Consider the following 19,541-nt stretch of genomic DNA (forward strand, 5'->3'; position numbering starts at 1 on the left):
ATATTGAAATTATCAACCGTAAACAACAATAAGCTCTGTTAGTCTCAATCTTTCCTTAGTGTGTTGTTAGGCAAAACAAGCTCTTCACCTAATCTCTAACCATTAAATAATTTAAAATAAGCTCTTTAAATTTAAGATAATGGAAGCATTAAACAAAGAAATATATTAGGTTGATCTAGGCAATAAACACACAAGCTCGGATTATTTAACCTAGGTTATGTTCTTCAATTGAAATCACTAATTTCAACCAACTACTAATGATTAAAATATCAAGACAATTACGGATCAAGAATTTTAATCTAACAATAAAATTTATTCAAGTCCTATCTAATTGGCCACTCAAATAAAACAAGAATAAACCATGAACATTAATTATAGAAGAACATAAACATTCTCAATTAAATAAATTGAGTGATAGAATTTAAATTTAATTGCATAGCATGTTTAGGGTTTTGAATTCACCCTCAACCAAATAAAAATCTAACATAACATAATTGAATTGGGAATAAGAGAATTGATAAAACCAGTCATGGAGATTAATTCAAGTGGCTGCCTTTGCTTCAATTTAATTCCTTCCGGCGTCTCCCTTGTTTTTTCCTTCTTGCGGCTGCAATCTCAAATTCTCTTGCTACTAATTCTCTCTGCCCAAATTGCGTTTGCACTCCTCCCTTTATTCAAAAGCAAAACTCCCTTTTATATTGCTTGGCCACCGAATCCTATTGTGATTCTAATAACTAAATTAATTTTTACAAGCTAAAGCCCTAAGCTTGCCACGTAATTGAGAACAATAAAAGCCAAAAGCTATTGATTTCCTTCCTTTATTCTACTTTGACTTTCCATTCAAAGGCTTAATTAAAAGATTTGTTTTATGTGCTGCCCATTTTAGCTTTAACCTTCTTCTTTGTTTGCACAAACATGGAGAATTCAATTTATTGGCTTCGGTTTCTTTAAACAGAATTTCTTGCACATCTCCTTAATTACTTCCACAAATTGATTTGATCTTCAATGTTGTCCAATTGTTATTCTTTACGTACTTTTCATCCATAATCTCCAATTAATTTCCTATGCAATAAAATAATTCAATTAATTAAAAATAACAAATAAAAATAACTAGCAACTATATAATTAAGGGTAAAATATGTATATATAAATTATGCTCAGCAAATACCCCCAGACTTAGATTTTGCTAGTCCTCGAGCAAAACTAAAACTAAAAACAAAAACAAAAGTAACGAAACAAAAAGTAAATCCTAACTAAACTACTTTCGTAGGAAATCACGATTGCATTTAGCGTATGCAACAAGCCTTTAAACCCCTAGGCGGCCCCAATGGGCGAGTTATAGTCTCGTGAGGGCCTCAACGATGATACCTACAAACATCATTGCAATTTTTTTTTAAGAACAAAGAACAAAAGAATTTAAAATAAAACTAGCCTCAAAGATTGTATAAGTCATATAGCTCAAAGAAAATTTCAAATATTATCGAAGTTCTAACTTTAATTCAATAGTCAATCTCATCTCTCTTTTGATTCTCATAGTGTGTGTGTGAATCAATTCAATTAAAATCTATTTCCAAAATCTTCAATATCAACAACCTTTGCCTCGAACAAAAAAAAGAGTAGGTCAAACTAATCTTATTATCTTGATCTCTAATTTTTTTTTTTACAAGCATTTGTGTGAATTTTCTTCTGATTTTTTTTTATAATCAGGAGCTTTCACTCTACCCCTTAAGGTAGCCTTCTTCTCATGGTAGATTATCCTCTACATACTGGTGATACATAGGCCTAAATTATTCAAGGATAGCTTCACTCTTAAGGGTTATAGGTAGCTATTTCTGACTATGGTGCCTGTGTATACTAAACTGTATTATAGAGATAAGAATCAAGACAAACAGTCATTTACTCGATCTAAAATTCTCAACTCAGGCTGCGTCAATCTCAAATTCTAAGTCAAAATTATGAAAGAATTGATATTAGTGCTCATGATTTAAAGAATCTCAATTAAGAGGAAATCAACACAAGAATCAAGTATAAACTAAGGTAATATTCAACCCTTTTTAAGAACCATATTCATTGTCAATCAAATTCTCATCACTGGCTAATATTCAAAACAATATTTTTTTTTGTAAAAAGAAAAAGACGAAGCAATAAAAACTAAGTTCGAAATCCACCCCCCCACACTTAATTCTTACATTGTCCTCAATGTAAGCCTAAGCTAACAAAAGAAAGAATTAAGCATGGGGAAATGAGATGAGACACACAAACAGAAACAAACAAAATTCAGCAGAGTGGATAAAGTAAATGAGAATGAAAGGGAGAAAGATCAAATCTGTTATGGCGTGCTCTCAAATTCTTTTCTCCAACCATTGGGTTGCCTCCCAATAAGCACTTGGTTTATTGTCCTCAGCCTGACATGGTTCTCAAGTTTCACTCATCAACGTACGCAGGTTCATAAAGTGGAGCCTCATCTACATTGAGTGTCTGAAAGTTTTCATAGTAAGGCTTCAACCTATGACCATTAACTTTGAACTCTTTACCTGTCTTTAAGCTCCTGATCTTAACTGCACCATGATGAAAAACAATAATAACAACAAAAGGCCCAACCCATCGAGAACGTAACTTACCTGGAAACAACTTAAGGCGAGAATGGAATAGCAAAACTTTATGTCCAACTTTAAAATTCTTTCTCAAGATCTACTTGTCATGAAAAACCTTAGTCTTTTCCTTATAGATTCGTGAACTCTCATAGGCATCATTTCGAATTTCCTCTAATTCTTGCAATTAGAACTTTCTGTGTTGGCCGGCGGCGTCCAGTTCTATGTTACATTATTTCACAGCCCACCATGCTTTATGTTCAAGTTCCACTGGAAGATGACAAGGCTTACCATATACCAACATGTAGGGTGACATACCGATAGGAGTTTTATATGTGGTCCTATATGCCCAAAGTGCATCATCAAGCCGTAGGCTCCAGTCCTTTGTATTCAGATTAACTGTCTTTTCAAGGATTGATTTCACTTCCCTATTAGACACCTCAACTTGCCCACTAGTTTGGGGATGGTAAAATGTAGATACCTTGTGAGTGATGTTGTATTTTCAAAAGAGGGCTTCTATTGACCTGTTACAAAAGTGAGTGCCTCTGTTGCTGATAATTGCCTTTGGTGTTCCAAACCTTGTAAAGATGTTACTCTTTATAAAATCTACCACAACCTTAGAATCGTTAGTTCGGGTGGCTTTTGCTTCCACCCATTTGGAAACATAATCAACTGCAAGAACAATATAGAGATTACCAAATGATGAAGGAAATGGTCCCATGAAGTCGATACCCCAAACAAAAAAAATCTCAACTATAAGAATGGGAGATTGTGGCATCTGATTTCTAGGTTCCAAATTACTTGTTCTCTAACAACGATCACAAGATTTGCAAAACAAATATGCATCCTTAAATAGTGATGGCCAATAAAAACCGCTCGCAAGTACTTTAAGGGCTGTTCTCGTTGGTCCAAAATGTCCTCCACAAGCCAAAGTATGACAAAAGGTGAGAATAGAAGTAAATTCAGTTTCGGGTATGCACCTTCTAATAACTTGATCAGAACAATGCTTCCAACACTATTTTTCTCCAAAAAAATAAATACAAATTTTTTAAATTTAGTAACAAACAAACACTATTTTCCTCCAATTTCTAGCATCCACCTTTGAAAAAAATTAAATCCATCCAATTTATCTCTAATTTCTATTTATTTTGGGTTAAATTGTAATTTTGAGGGGTAAAAAGGTCATTCCGTTAAATTCACTAACGGAAATTAAATGGAAGTGGACGAATGCAACAAAAAGTAAACTTCAGGTGACGCGTTGAAAAAAAAATGTTTGTGTATTTTTGAAAAAGGCAAAACAAACAGGTGGACGGTTATAAATTTCCCTTAAAAAAATTCTTCATAAACTCAATTTAATTTATTATAGATTAACATTACTTCAGCAATCAATAAAATGTGGTTTAGTTGATCACAAGAAGTCCGAATATTAAATGAGTTTATTTTTTAATAATTTCTCAGCAAAAAAAAAGAAAAGAAAAATGAAAAAGCTTTAATATGTGCATATTTTAAAGTTTTATAGGGTAGCATGCCAAAAAAAGTATAAAAATTGTAATAAGATAAACTAGGGATTAGATGGGGCATATTGAGAGAGGAAAACTATTTTTAATTTTTTAGTGGGGTTATTTGAGAAGTGAGGCTAGTGAGATATATTGAGGAGTTAAATGTCACCACTCTAAATTTTTAACTTACCCGTCTTCTAGACTACTTGGCCCTGGGCTTTGAAAGTTGGCCCAACTTTCTTTTTAATAAATTTAATTTATTTAAATAAACATTTTACAAATATCAAATTATTTGATAAATTTTGATAGTTATAATTATAAATATCGCCAACTTTAAACTTTTTTTCATAGCAATGCAATTTGTACAATACCAAATACGTCTTTAAAGGGGACAAAATTAAAAAATATATATCAATTATGAAATTAGAATATATGATATGTATCATCCTTTCAAATTCAACGATTTTATAAAGTATTTTTCAATTAAAAATTTGATAGAGGTGTATATATTCCCTACTAATATGAATGGAGTAGGTATCATTCTAATCTTTGTGAGAGTAGGAATTATAATTATGCTATAATAGACTTGATCTAAAGTGGTTCCAATAAATTTCTTTATATATATAAATTTCTAATTATAATATATATATATATATATATATATATATATATATATATATATATATATATATATATATATACACACATAGCAACATTTAAAGAAAATAGAAACATTCATACATATCAAGGTCGAAATTAAAAAAAAAAATCCAAAATCCCAAGTGTTGAAATACAATCATTGGGTCCAACAACTTGTCTAGAATCCATAACATTGGGTGTAAAACTATGTTGTCATTAAATAATAAATTAGGTACAATAATATTACATTTACAATATGTATTCTAATTATTCTTATTATTGTAATAGCTTGTAAGGGCTAGTTTAGTACTACTGTAACTTTTAAAATAATTGTTGTTAGCTATACTGTAAAATAATCAACTGTAAAGAGATTTAGTTAAACATTTGGTAAAATTTGTTCTTAAAAATGATATGAGTTTTAAAAGCATTCGTATATATTTAGTAAATATTATTGTTAAACTGCGTTAAGAATATAAATAATTGAATTAGACATAATGTTGGACAAAATTTATTAACTCATTTATAAATATGCATACAAAATATTTTTAATTGTGTTTATATGATAATTGATAACTAAAATAAATATTTTATAATTATGAATTTTTTTATTTTGTTAGCTCAATATAATTGGTAATAATAATAATAATAAAATAATAATAATCATCATCATCTCTTTAAAGTTGATAATTTTATTTCCTAATTAATAAGGATAATTTTGAATTTTTATAATATATATGGGAATATATAAGGAATTGTAATAAGCATAAAAGTGATTCTTAAAATCATATTTGAAAAGTTATTCCTTCCATAAAAACGGTCATTGAAAGTTCAATATTTTAATGACAGTTCTATTATATAACTGCCATTAAATTTTGATTGTACATTTAATGACAATTATGTAATATAACCATTATTAAAAGTATTTGATGATGGTTATTTAATATAATGGTCATTGTATGTTTAATCCTTTAGAACTTTTAATTTAATGACAGTCGTTGAATATAAATAGTAAAAATGGCTGTTATTGATACATTTTATGATTGTTTTTAATAAGTCATTGTGTATCATTTGCCTTAAAAAAAAAACGATACAAAGAAAAAGGAAATACTTGCAATATCCCTAAGCACACAACACTCTTTCTCTTCTTCTTCAATCTTCACGCACTCTCTTTCTCCTCTTTGCACAATCTTGTTCTCTTTGTCTTCATAACCTTGCCTAAGCAAAAGCCCACGCTGCCACCTTGTTCGTTCACTGTCAGCTGCTGTCGTCTTGGTAGAGATGCCTCTATGTTCGTTTTTTGTTGGCTTCGTTGCAGACAAAGGTCTTGGGTCTTCACCCCAGAGAAACTGATGCTCCAGTTGTGCTTTTTAGTATGCAGGGGTTACAATTTTAAATCTTCTATCTCAGTTTTGAGAAAGAGAAAGTGTTTCCATACATTCAAAGTGTTTTTATTCATGCATTTATCCTTTTTTGAATTTATATTCTAACCAACTTTTATTTACGTTGGGTATTGATAATTTGTTTCCCAAATTATGGGTTAAACAATCATGCTCTTTCACCCTTAAATAAATTGACTACTTGACAAATCACATCTAGAATGGTGGTACAGAAGTAGTAAAGGTAAGTGGGGAAAATTGTTAAGATCTTTTGTTGGGGAAAGATCAGTTTTTTTAAATTTTTTATAAAATCTTTTTAAGATCGCTCTCATATAATATATAAGAATTTGTAATCTAGAAATTGTACCTTAAAAATCCGATTTGGATTTTTCCGCTGAAGTGATTTAGGCTCCCAGATCACGATCCGTCACCACCACGCCTGTTAGATCATGTTCCGTCACCACCACGCTTGTTAGATCACGAACTGTCACCAATAATCTTCCAGGTTATGACTTAGGTTTGATCTGCACTTGACGTGTGGGCGCCTTTATCACTACTAAAGCAACTAGCACGAGAAAATTTTTCTCTCAACAATAGAGAAAAAAATCATTTTCTCTGATCTGTATAAAGTGGCTGCTCTCTCTTTTTCTTTAGAGAAAATAAGCTTTTTATATCTCCCTTTAGTGAAAACCCTAGACTCCAAATAATTAAAAAACAAAACTCACCTTACTTGTTTTTTCTATAGGGGACCCACCTTGTAAAATAACATAAGGCCCTTTACACACAAACTAATTAAATGGAACCTCCCACTAAATGATATATTTAGGCTTTTGACCCAAATAGCTAGTTATCTTGCTTATTAATCCAGTAGTGGTGCAGTCAATTAAATGAACTAACCCGGGGATCATTTGGGAACATACAATAGTGGCTACAATAATTAGGCATGTAATTAAACTAACTCAATTATTTAATTCCAAATCTACTCCACTAAAAGATTGGAACTGACTTCCATAATTGTATGCTCGAATAATAATTTGTCCCAAGCCACATTGATTTCTTTACTACACAATCTTTTGTACTACATCGTTAATTAAATTGATATCTCAATTATCCAATCAATTTAATAACATCTTATTCCTTGATACTTACTGGTTTTCTCTAATGATCATTTTCAACATACTAAATATGTTGACACACTCTGGCTAGAGAATTCTATGATCAAGTGCCGAAAACCTATCAAGAGATGTGTTGTACAAATTTTATATTGTTAATCTATAACTCCAATACTCATAAATGCCCCCACCAAGATACCGGGTAATCTAGACTACAAGTATGTGTCATGTCCATTGGTAACTCAAATGGAATAACAATTACAATCATAAAATCATAATTAACTCAAGATTAAGATTACAGTAAAATCAATGCCTATGAGGTTTAATGAGTCTGACAGTTATTACAAAGTTAATTAAATCTCATATGTGATCTTATTCAATGTAGTCGTACTACATCAATAAATTCATACATGATTAAGATCAATCATTCAATGAATTTATTACAGTCTATACCTAAATAAAGTGCCCAACTTTATTTATCAACTGCGAACTAAATTTATTTAATCATAAGATAACTTGTATTTATATCTTATGTGAATCCACATGGTGATCACATAAATACATATAATATGATTAAATGGACTTTAATAAAAGTATTAATGCAATTAAGATATTTGAATAAAATACCTCATTAATTTTATTAATCAGAAAAAATGTTTATTACAATTATATAAACACATATGCTTTTAAAGAGCATATTTTCCCAACAATCTCCTACTAACTCTTAAAGCATATCTGGCATATTGCACATGCTCTAGGGCTCTAAGTGCAGGTTATAAAGGTTTCCTACTAATGGCCATTGTAATAAGATCTGCTATTTAGCATCTAATGCCATTTGGGGTACTGTCATATAACATTTCTACACTATTCTCTTATAAGATGATATTTCCTTTCAATGTGTTTTTGTTTCTTGTGATTCCTTAGATTGAGCTACCGCACCACTATTATCGCAAAATAGTTTAAGGGGTGCAGTTACAACAGGTACCACCTAAAGATTTTGTAGGAACTTGCGGAGCCATACAGCTTCGGATGCAGCCACATATTAAGCTTCAGTTGTGGAGTCTGCGATATAAGATTGTTTCACACTCCTTCAACTAATAGCTCCACTTTCCAATGTAAACACATAGCCGGAAGTTGATTTTCTAGAATCCTTATCCGACATAAAGTCAGAATCAGTATAACCCACTGGAATGAGTTCATCACCAGAATACACAAGCATATAATTTTTAGTTCTTTTCAGATACTTTATAATATGCTCGACTGCATTCCAGTATTGAGGTCCAGGATTAAATTGATATCTGTAAACCATCTATACCGCAAAACAGACGTCTGGCCTAGTGCAAAGCATGGCATACATGAGACTTCCCACAGCTTCTGCATAGGGGACTCGTCTCATTCTCTCTATCTCTTCAGATGTTTTAGGTGATTGATCCTTAAATAATGTAATTCCATGTCTGAATGGTAATAAACTAGTCTTGGAATTTTCCATACTAAATCTAGCCAATATCTTATCAATATAGACCGCTTGAGACAAGGTTAAAGTTTATTTCTTCCGGTCTCGTAGTAACTTGATACTAAGAATATAACTTGCCTCTCCCATGTCTTTCATATCAAATTGTTTTGCTAACCAACTCTTTATTGTAGTCAATACTCCTATATTGTTTCCAATTAGGAGAATATCGTCTACATAAAGAATTAGGAAGGTTACAGATTTTTCTTGAATTTTCTTGTACACACATGGTTCATCAATGTTCTGAATGAATCCAAGCGATTTAATCTCTTGATCAAATCTGATGTTCCATGACCGGGATGCTTGCTTTAATCCATAAATGGATTTTTGCAACTTACATACCATGTGTTCTTGGCCTTTTGTACGAATCCATCTGGTTGCTGCATGTAAATGTCTTCTTCAAGATGCCCGTTTAAGAAAGGCTATCTTGACATCCATTTGCCAAATTTCATAATCTAGCATTGCAGCAATGGAGAGTAGAATCCTGATGGATTTAAGCATAGCAACCACAGAAAAGGTTTCCTCATATTCGATTCCTTCTTTCTGAGTAAACCCTTTGGCTACTAATCTTACTTTAAATGTTTTCACCCTTCCGTCTACTCATCTTTTTCTCTTGTAGATTCACTTACACCCTATAGGTTTTACCCCATTTGGTGCCTCTACAAGTTCCCAGACTTCATTGGAATACATAGATTCCATTTCTTGATTCATTGCCTTTTTCCAAAATTCAACATCTCTATCTATTAGAGCTTCGTTGTAATTAGTGGGGTCTTGTACATGTTCATCTGAGATAGCCTTATAGGTTTCTCCCAAAAGCATGTATCTCGCAGGTAACCTAGTTACCCTCTCACTACGACGAGGTTCTAAAAGTGATGGTAGTTCAGGGATAATCTTGTGTTGATCAGCTGGTTGTTACTGTTCTTCCTGTTCTATAACAGGTGTTGAAAGCTGATCATCAACCTGATCTCTTTTATTTCTCTAGTTTTACCTTACTCTTAGGTTATAAATCATTAAATAGTCTTCCTAAAAAAAATAAAGAATATGTCTATAAATACATTCCTATCTTGAGGACTATAATTCAGACTTTCTCATATTCCATTAAGATACCTTAAAGATGCAAGCTTCTGAACACAAATCCATCTTCTCTACCTCTGATTCTAGTAGAAATACTAGTAAACTCTAAATACGAATGTGTCTCAAACCATGTTTGTGACTTTTTCTTAATTTCTTAAAGTAGTAAACACCAAGATAGATGAAACTAAGTTCAATAAACTTTGTAGTTTTAAATACTAGTATCTGGAATCAAAAAGGTAAATGATAAACCACTTAGTATATATCTTGTTTTATCCAAAAGAATCTTGTTTCTCCATTTAATTTCACTATTGTATCATAGTGTTCATTGACAACCAAATAGTGCTTGAATTCTCCATAGAGATATTCTTTGTTTCGATCATATCGAAGTTCTTTTATGTTCTTGTCTAATTGCTTCTGTCTTATCCACGTACTCTTTTGAATTTCAAAATCAATGGAATCATGGCGCATTTAGACAAACATAAATAAAATGAATATTCATCAACAAGATTGATAGAGTACTCATAACCTCTTATAACATGTAAACTGATTAGTCCGTATACATTTGTATGCGCTAAATCATCAAATACAATGTTATGCTTTTAGCTCTAAATGAGCATCCTCGTCATATTACTTTTCTAAATAAGATTTATAGAGTTACAATGATCAATCTTAATAGGCCAACAAGTCTATCATTAATCATTTTCTTAAAATCTTATTATAGTTTATATGACTTAAGTATAAATATCAGAGGTGATTTTGGTTTGAAGAAACATTTCTTTTCTTAAATAAATACATATACTCTTTATCATTATATCTTGCTTTGAATAGATCAATGGACTAATATGATATAAATTGTCTTTATAAATAACCAAAATAAATAATAAACAGAGGATAAAAAAATAACAGTGTACTCCTGTTTATTAAAACAAGCCACCGAAATTAAATTCCTCTAATATTTGGAAAAATAAAGATAAATATCAAAACTTTAAGTCTTGTAAAATTGATCTAGACTTTCAATTGATATAAACTAGCATGTCCTCAACTGTTGTTTGAAGCTTCACTTAATCTCTTGGTTTCCTGAAAACAAAATAAATGAATTACAAATAAGATTAGTTATCTCAGAATTCATTATTGTATGAATCAATAGAAATCTGAACTAATTAGGAAGCTTAAAGATTTCATATACCTGATTTTAATAATCTCAGGACAATCTTTCTTCCAGTAACCCTTCTGTCCACATTTGTAACACTTGCCTTTTGGCTTGCCACTTCTTTTAGTGGACAGTTTGCCGATCCCAACTCTTGCTTGCTCATTCTTGTCTTTCGACTTAAGCCTTGAAGAGAATCCTTTTTCAGGAAGTTTTCTGCTATGATAAAATTCTTCTATAGCATATAGTTCGTGCATTAATTAAATTAAGGTAATATCTTTATTGTTTAAGATATAGCTGACCTTAAACTCTTTGAATGTATCAAGTAAAGATTCAATCACCATGTTAATCTTTGATTTATTATTGATTTGAACACCATGAATCTCTACCTCATTCAAATAGTCCATCATTTTGAGGACATAATCACGAACTCTTGTGCCCTCTTCCATTTTAGTATCCATAATACGTTTTAATGCTGCTTCTTTGGAAAAATGGGTATTTTGCTCAAACATCTGATGAAGACTAGCCATTATTTCAGTGGTCGTTTCCATGCTCCGATGTTTCTTATGCAGTTCCACAAAAATCGAAGCCAATATATAGCGCTTAGCCATTTTGTTAGCTTCGCACCATTTCTCATAAGGCTCCCTCTGATTTCTATGATCGTATAACGATGGTTCAGGAGGGCAAGGCTGGGTTAACACATATTTGCAGCCTTTAGCAGTGAGAATATTAAAAAGATTGCGTTTCCAATCTAAATAATTTTCGCCAATGAGTTCATTTTTAACAAGGATAATTAATAATGGGTTGATGGAAGACATTTTCTGAAAAAAAAAATAAACATGCATAAATACTTTGAAACAATATTCACAATAAATGACAAAAATGCAAAAAACCATAAATGCATTTTAATTTATTGTAACGATAATCTAGTACCGCTTTGACAAGCTATCCGTTGGGGAAGTCATGTCTACACTTACTAGACCCAATTATCCATTAGATTATTTACTTTCATGTAGAGACATGATAAATAATTATCGTTATCCCTTTGGGCCTAAATTTGTTAACAGAGCTTCGTTGGGAAGGTTAATAACAAATTTTAGTTGAGTGTATAACAATTGTTTCAATCTACGTATTTTTCATATCAATAGTCACCGTTGGGGCGAACAATCGATTAAAAAATATTTCAATTTTATCTTTGAAGAAGTTCATCAAATAAAATATCTAATATATATACCCTCCGTAGGGAGCATCACCGTATCATGAAGTCGAGGTATATATTTCAATTTCAGCCTACGCGCGCTTGCTACTGGCCTCACACGCGTGCTTGCTGCTGGCAGCGTTGCTTCCAGCTGCAGCACATGCAGCGCACGCTGCTAGCCACGCTGGCCGCGCGCGCTGCTGCAGCGTGCCCTGGTTTGTTACCGCTGTCAGAATTTCCGGCTTCCGTCGCTTTGATCTGCCATCCGTGATTGATTTACAAATTTCCTAGGCCAATTTTGGCTTACGAAATTCTATAACAGTAAAATAAATCAAGAGGGAAACATGGTGATAAAAAACCACCCCTCTTGTTACAGATCCAAAGAAAAAATACAACAAAAAATCTAACCATGAATTAAGACAAATCAAAACATACTTTATTCATATATTAAACAAATAATGTATATCTTAATAAATTGTGCCACTCTAATACATAAATTTCAAGAATGATTTCATACAATATTCTTATATATTAATATGAGATGGCTCTGATACCAATTGTTGGGGAAAAATCAGTTTTTTTAAATTTTTTATAAAATCATTTTAAGATCGCTCTCATATAATATATAAGAATTTGTAATCTAGAAATCGTACCTTAAAAATCCGATTTGGATTTTTCCGCTGAAGTGATTTAGGCTCCCAAATCACGATCCGTCACCACCACGCCTATTAGATCACGTTCTGTCACCACCACGCTTGTTAGATCACGAACTTGATTAAATGGACTTTAATAAAAATATTAATGTAATTAAGATATTTGAATAAAATACCTCATTAATTTTATTAATCAGAAAAAATGTTTATTACAATTAAATAAACACATATGCTTTTAAAGAGCATATTTTCCCAACACTTTGAATGTTATACTATAATAGATATGGTAATTTCTATTCTAAATTGTGAATAAGTGCATCTATTTTGTTCTTTAAGTTAAGTAATTTGGTAAATAGAAAACATATTAAGTTCATATATTTGGCTAATTATGTATATCTGATGGCCTTAGACTTGTGATTTTGCAATTTTTATAATTTCATTTGATTGTATCCCCTAGATTAAAGTTAAAATCAATGACCCATTATTCATATTTTCCCATTTAATGTGTGTTGGAGAAATAAAACATGGATGGATCCAATACTACGTTTTTGGTAGTTTGGCAACATTACTTTAGATTATATTGATGAAGATGGTCTAGCTAGCTAGTTGTGCCTTAGGGGAGCATTAAACGGAGTAGGTAGGTGATTATTAGTTTTTATATCCCTACCAAATTCTATCATTGTGTGCAAAAAATCTACTGTTGATTGTTATCATACTACTGTTTGCTATAAAAAAACAGCACTTGGTAGTTTGAAGTGTTGTTTTTAATAGCTTGACAGCACCTAAAAAAATTTCATGATTGTTGTCATGTTGTTGTTTGCTACTAAAAACAGCACCTGGGACTTTCAAGTGTTGTTTTTAATAGTTAGATAGCACTCAAAATTTTTTTTGGATACTGCCATGCTGCTGTTTGATGTTAAAAACAACACAATTACAGTTGCTAGACAGCACCCAAAAATTTTTCTTAGTACTGTCATGCTATTAGAAACAACACCTAGAAGTACTGGGTACTGTTTTTAATAGCTAGACAACACCCAAAAGAATTTTGGGTGCTGTTTGCTGTTAAAAATAGCACCTAGAAGTTCCCATGCTTTTTTAATAGCTAGACAACACCCAAAGAATTTTTTTAGGTTCTATCATGCTACCGTTTGATGTTAAAAACAACACCTGAAACTTTTAGATGCTATCTTAACACAATTACGTCTTGTTTTAACATAATTACAATAGTTAGACAACACCCAAAAAAATTTTTAGGTGTTGCCATGCTGTTGTTTGCTGTTTGAGAGTTTTAGGTTTTGTTTTAACATAATTAAGTAGGTAGACAACACCTAGAAAATTCCAGGTGCTGTCTTTTTCTTTTTTTTTTATTTGTTTTCTTATTTGCTCTTATGTCCAAACTAATTCCCTTTTATTTTTTCTTGGTAATAAAAAGGTTTAGTTTTTGCACTAGAACGTCCAAGCACATTTAGCTACAAGGTAGTAATTGAAACTTCAGGCCTCAATTTATTATTGTTGAATCTACAATGGATAAGTCTTAGATTTCATTGGATAGAAGATCAGAAGAATATAGAGTTAGTGCTAAGAGCTTTTTTAATTATGTTGTCCGTCACGCTGTAAATCTGGATCATTTACGTTGCCCTTGCTCAAAGTGTGGGAATGTGAAGTACCAGACTCCTTTAGAGATAAAAACTCACTTGGTTATCTTTGGAATTGATCAAAGTTATACAAATTGGCACTACTAGAAAAATGGGTTTTGTTGACACCAATTTAGTGTCAGTAATTACTTTTTCTAACACTTATTAATTGTGTCGGTGATTTTTGTTTCAATAATTCATGTCACTATAATATCACCAAAATAATGACACTATGGTGTTAGTATTTCATGATAATATATACATGTTAGTAATTCGTATCACATAGTATCAGCAAAATAATGACACTATAATGTTCGTATTTAATGATACAAATTAGTGTTAGTGATTCATGTGACTATAGTATTTAGTGATATTATGCTGATTTTGGTTAATAATATATTTTTATTTTCACCTAAGCCATCGGCAACATCCACAAATTGGTTTAGCCTTTCAAATCCCTTGTAGGTTTCAAGAATTTCCTTCATGACTATAGTTGTGTGATTGTGCATTGATTGATTGAAGAGGTTATTTATTTTTTCATCTTTGGCAGCGACTGCGAATCCATCCATTCCATTATGTGCCTTCATAAATGGTACCAACCCTTCCAATAAAGCATCTTTCACACAGGACCTGTCGGAAGATGTCATGCATAAATATGAGTATTATTTAATTGAGCGCATGTATTATATTATAACCTCCAGAAATACAATTAATGTGAGTACAAGGAAATTAGAAAACAAATTACCAAGAATCCATGTTAACTTTGTCCTGAATTATGAGCAGAGTGGGAGCAAGAGAAACTCCCTCTTCATTTGGAACAAAATATTTGGACACTGGTGCCAAGCCATATAATCTTTGGACACTTCTATCTTTTTTCTGAGACAAGACTACATGTGAGAAAAGAGTAACTGGCTAGGAGGTTCAGCAAGCTGTCGAGTATTATTGGGGCTTTTTTGTTATTTGTGGGCAGCTGAGAGGCAATCTATAAAGAAGAGAGTTAAGTTGGGCTAGCTTTCGCCATTATCTCCAACACACCAAGCTCAATGGCAGATTTAATGGTCATTGGAAGTATTGTGCCGGAAGCGAGTTCCATGGCCAACAAGAAATCTTGCTCATCCCTTGCTGGTTTCATCATGACTTGGTGATCATCTTGGAGTGAACTCATCTCTTTAGGTTAATTAGGATATAAGGGAGAAACTAACAAAACGACAATGGGTGCCATATGGATGCTGAAGAGTAGTGCTCAGTTTCTGAAACACTAAAGCTTTATATAATATGTATGCGTGTGTGTGGAAATAGCCTATTATTAATTAATATTCCATTTTTTTGACATATGTCCAAGCATATCTCAAAGAGTTAATGTGGGAGGGCTATCTCAGCTATTAAAGAAATTTCGATCGAGCATCACCAACCATATCAAACAGAAATCAACACATGTTCAAATTATGTAGGTTACATGCTTGAAAGGCATCAGTGCTAGCAAAATAAGGTAAGATAACAAATCTTCAATAATGTTCCAATTAAATAAGTTATCACTCTATGGAATTAACAACATTGATGTAAGATGGTTGTGTAAGGTGAGTTGGGTACATTCCGGAAGTTATAACTTGACTGCAGATGTCTGATTGGGTGTATAATGTGTATATGTCACATACATTGAGACATGGGCTGTTGCCCAGCCATCGCCAAAAAAAAAAAAAAAGGTCAGTAATTAGGGTAAACATTATTTTTCTTTGTAACCGCATCATTCGCGGGATCAATAAATTAAACGTGAGAAATTATTGCTCTCCCATTTTGACCCTTCCAGATATTGGTGCGCACGAGAAACGTGACTATATAGAATATTAACTAATTAATATCTGCTACTTTTATCAATGTTCGTATGTATATAAAGATGGTGCTTTTCGCGTGATGATGCAATTTTTTTTTTTATTATTATTAAGGGGCAGTCAGGGATGGCAATGGGGTGGGGGGGTGGGGTGAGGAATTTTTGCCTCCATTTCCCACCCTATTTCTCAATAAATTTAGTGGGGTGGGAATGAGAAATCCTCATGTGGGGAATGATTTTTCCATCCCCACCACAATCCACATTTATTTATTTTATAGTAAAGATAAATACTTGATTTTAATAAATTAAAAATTAAAGACTTAAATAAAATCATTATCATATTATAAAGTATTTAAATTATTTTTAAAAAATCTCTAAATGTTTGAAATAATATCTTTAAATGATATCAAAATTAAAAAATATTTGAAGAGAATAGTATCTTAATAGAGAAGAAAATATAACAATGTTTTAAGCTGAATAAAAATTATATTGTAGGGTTTTTTTTAGTTATAACCTATTTATGTCAAGTAAAAATAAAAAGAAAATTTATAATTAACATTGTAATTGATGAAACAAAAATTATTAAATAAAAAATTAAAAAATATTTATATATAATGGGGATTGGGGTGGGGGTGGGGGTGGGGGTGGGGTGAGGAATACAAAACAAAACCCCACCCCATTAAAAATTTGAAGATTATTTTTCGTCCATTCCCTACCCAATTCTAAAAAATTATTCAAAATTCATCCCATTTGAGGTGGAGCCCCATGAGACTCCAAATCCATAGAGAATTTTGCCATCCCTAGCCCAGGTAGGCTCACTGGTTGTCACGAGGTTTGCTTAAAAAATATAAATAAAAAGAAGTCTAATCGTCACTGGACTGTTATGAAGAATAAAAAAATTTGAAAACCCAAAATGAGGCACCTGCCCGTTTCATCCTATAATGGCTTTAGTTCGCGCAGGTATCAACGTCTTATAAATAGGCAGAGGTGTGTTCTTGTACAGCACTGAACTAGCTAGTTAATATTGTTGCTCAAAAATTAAGAGAGAGAGAGAGAGGAAAAGAAGAAAAAAAGGAAAAAAGAATGGATCTACTTGTTCTTGTGATCCTTTTTTGTCTTCCCATCTTTCTGTTGCACAAGTGCCAAATTTCCACCTGGCCCTCCTGGTCTCCCCATAATTGGCAACCTGTACCAGTTCGATACCAAAAGCTTGCATTTTATTTATGGAAAATTTCTAAACAATATGGTCCCGTCTTTTCCCTGCGTCTTGGTTTTAGACCGGCCATAATAATTTCCTCAGCAAAATTGGCTAAAGAGGCCTTCAAAACTCACGATCTTCAATTTGCCGGGAGGCCAGTTCTGCTTGGCTCGCAAATGTATCCTACAATTACTTGTGTTGATGCCAAAATCCGGATGAGTCGGTTAAATCTCAGATCCCTGCATCAGCATTAAATTTGTTTAGTGGGAAGCCGCTGATTAGTTAGCACCATGAGCAGATTTTCTATGAGCAGATGTTCCATGAGCAGACAATCCATGAGCAGACGATCCATGAGCAGACAATTCATGAGCAGATAACCTGTGAGCCTGTGAGCACAGCCAATAGTTAGGAGGCGCTGAAAGTTTTTCTGGCGAGAACCCTCCGATGCTCAAGTCAGCGATTTGGGTCTTACTTGGAAAAATCAATACCATAGTTCATGTGGCTTAATTATGATTGCTTTAAACAAAAAGCTTTTAAGTAAATTTAAAGGAAAATAATTGAGAATAATTAATCTTAAAGAAATCATAAGCGAAAGAGAAATTTCCCAGTGGTAGAGAGAGAAAAAGATCCAATGGGTTCAGTCACCCAGAGAGAGAGAGAGAGAAAAGAATCGAATCCCCTTTCCTTCCTCTTCCCAGGTTTTTATAGGAAATTATAGCGGTTTTTATCCTCTCCCCTAGAATTCTTAAGAAAACTACTAATTTTCAGGCCACTAAGAATATGGTCCCTAATATTTCGAAGAAAATATTTTGACTGAGTTGTGCTTCCTGGTAACCTCCTGGTCGAGGTGATATGCTCGAAGTGACCAATAACATCCTAGTCGAGGTGATGTGCTTGAGGTCACCACATATTATTCTGGTCGAGGTGACCAATAACATCCTGGTCGAGATGATCTGCTCGAGGTGACCAATAACCTCCTGGTCGAGGTGACCAATAACCTCCTGGTCGAGGTGATGTGCTCGAGGTCACCACATATTACTCTAGTCGAGGTGACCAATGATATCCTGGTAGAGGTGATGTGCTCGAGGTCGCCACATATTATTCTGGTCGAGGTGACCAATAACATCCTGGTCAAGATGATCTGCTTGAGGTGACCAATAACCTCCTGGTCGAGGTGATGTGCTCGAGGTCACCACATATTACTCTGGTCGAGGTGACCAATAATATCCTGGTCGAGATGATGTGCTCGAGGTCACCACATATTATTCTGGTCGAGGTGACCAATAACATCCTGGTCCAGGTGATGTGCTCGAGGTCACCAAACAACATCCTGGCCGAGGTGATCTGCTCAACCATTTGCTCACTTTTACTTTGAGGAGAGCACAATAATGTATGAGCAAACACCTTTATGTTGGTAACCCTATTTCATTCCCTAAACAACTTGGCTGTCACTTTTGCCCCTCATTACAATGAGTGGAGAGACATGAGGAAAAGATTTGTCACCTCTTTGCTTAACTCTAATAGAATCGAGCAATTCCGTCGAGTTCGAAAGGATAAGATTTTCCGCATGGTTGAAAAAATATCAAAATTAGGAGATGCTGCCGATGAAGATGCTTCATCCAAAGCGCCTATCAACGTAAGCGAGATAGCAATGACTTGTGTACGTAACATTATTTTTAGAGTCACTTTTAGGAAGAGGTTTGAAGTTGACGGCACAGCAGCTGTCAATAGAATGGATTTTCTTCTTGCGGAAACTCAGCTCTTGTCTGGGACCATTTTTTTCTCGGATTGCTCTTACTCTTTCATCGGTAATTGCCTCGATGGACTCACAGGAATGCATCGTTGTCTCCAAAAGCATTTCAAAGATTGTGATCAATATTATTAACAACTCACCGATGACCATTTGGATCCAAAGCGACCGAAAGATGCTGGTCAGCAAGGGGACTTAATCGACGATTTACTTAGTCTTACTAAAGCCGGTTATCTAACATTGGATGCTGTCAAAGCAGCGATCATGGTACGTACATAATCTATTCCTTTCACTAAAAATTAATTTTATTTCTCAGCCTGCTGTTCCCATTG

At 33.1% G+C, this 19,541-nt stretch overlaps 1 pseudogene; it reads right to left on the reverse strand.

Annotated features, from left to right (window-relative positions):
* Positions 1 to 14,780: 14,780 nt before the first annotated feature.
* LOC127900691 (caffeic acid 3-O-methyltransferase 1-like) lies at positions 14,781 to 15,598 on the reverse strand (annotated as a pseudogene).
* Positions 15,599 to 19,541: the final 3,943 nt, after the last annotated feature.

Source organism: Citrus sinensis, chromosome 3, assembly GCF_022201045.2.
Source record: "Citrus sinensis cultivar Valencia sweet orange chromosome 3, DVS_A1.0, whole genome shotgun sequence".
NCBI lineage: Eukaryota > Viridiplantae > Streptophyta > Magnoliopsida > Sapindales > Rutaceae > Citrus > Citrus sinensis.